The sequence below is a fragment of the Podarcis tiliguerta genome (genome assembly GCF_965153285.1).
Source record: "Podarcis tiliguerta genome assembly, chromosome: 1".
Classification (NCBI taxonomy): Eukaryota; Metazoa; Chordata; class Lepidosauria; order Squamata; family Lacertidae; genus Podarcis; species Podarcis tiliguerta.
This window is the reverse complement of record NC_139534.1, coordinates 32,689,935-32,690,944: the sequence shown is the minus strand read 5'-3', so window position 1 is coordinate 32,690,944 and position 1,010 is coordinate 32,689,935. Positions and strand designations below refer to the sequence as shown.

General features: G+C 47.9%; 1 pseudogene across 1 annotated transcript; it reads right to left on the bottom strand.

Moving 5' to 3' along the window:
• Positions 1-256: 256 nt before the first annotated feature.
• On the bottom strand, positions 257-688 carry LOC310670720 (protein S100-A6-like; annotated as a pseudogene). The gene has a single exon. The product of its transcript is annotated as a protein S100-A6-like (transcript).
• Positions 689-1,010: the final 322 nt, after the last annotated feature.

Below are 1,010 nucleotides of genomic sequence, written 5' to 3'. Positions count from 1 at the left end.
TTGCTTGAAGGTAGGTGGTTCTGCTGGAAGTGAAGGGGTAATTGTTATCCTCTCCACTCCCTCTCTTCAGAGGTTCTCCATGAGCAGGAGGATTTCTTGATCATTTAGGATTCTCTTCCCAACCCCTCAACCCCGTGTGCCATTTTGTGGAGTATCTCTACATGAAACCAATGGGAGAGGTTATCTGGAGATGTGCGCTGAGGTGGCCCCAGTATTTGGCTGACACACAGCTCCAGCTCTCCTCATCAAATCTTTTAAAACTTAAATTTTATTGGACATGAAACTGCCTACAGAGGTATAATCCCAAACCACAAAACCTCAACCCACCGGGGTGTACATTTACGAACTCAAAGCTTCGTTGTAAATCATTGCCAGGGCACCCAAGAAAGTGACGTATTCCTGGAAGTCACCACTTGGTCCCTATTGCGGTCCAGATCTTTCATTAATGCCTGTATCTCTGAGTCCTGCAGTTTTGGTCCAATGGTGAGCTCCTTCTGGATCAGCTCCTTCAATTCCTTCTTCCTTAGGGTGTTCTTATTGCCATCCTTGCCGGCGTATTTGTGGAAGGTGACAACCAGCAGGCCAATAGCTTGGTCAAGAGATGCTGCCATGGTGAGAGATCAGAAGCGAGATGGTCCAGTACTGAGTGGCAGGAAACGATGGGGAAAGTGGTCTCTCCTCATCAAATCTAAGTGAGGCACTTGGTGCTCTGAACCAGTGCCTGGCCACAGAAATGGACTGGGTGAAGGCCAATAAGCTGAGATTCAGTCCAGACAAGTGGTTGGTTGCCTGTTCAGCTGAATGGGGCTTGACCTGCCTTTGAGGAAGTTGCACTCCTCCTAAAGCATTGGGTTAGCACGCTGTGTGTTTTGGATCCAGGCATGGATGCCTCAGTGGATCAGACCTCCTTCTACCAACTTCTATCACCCAAGACCATATATGGACAGAGATAGCCAAGCTACAATTATCTACACTCTGCTAACTTCTGGTTTGCTTTACTGTGGGACTGT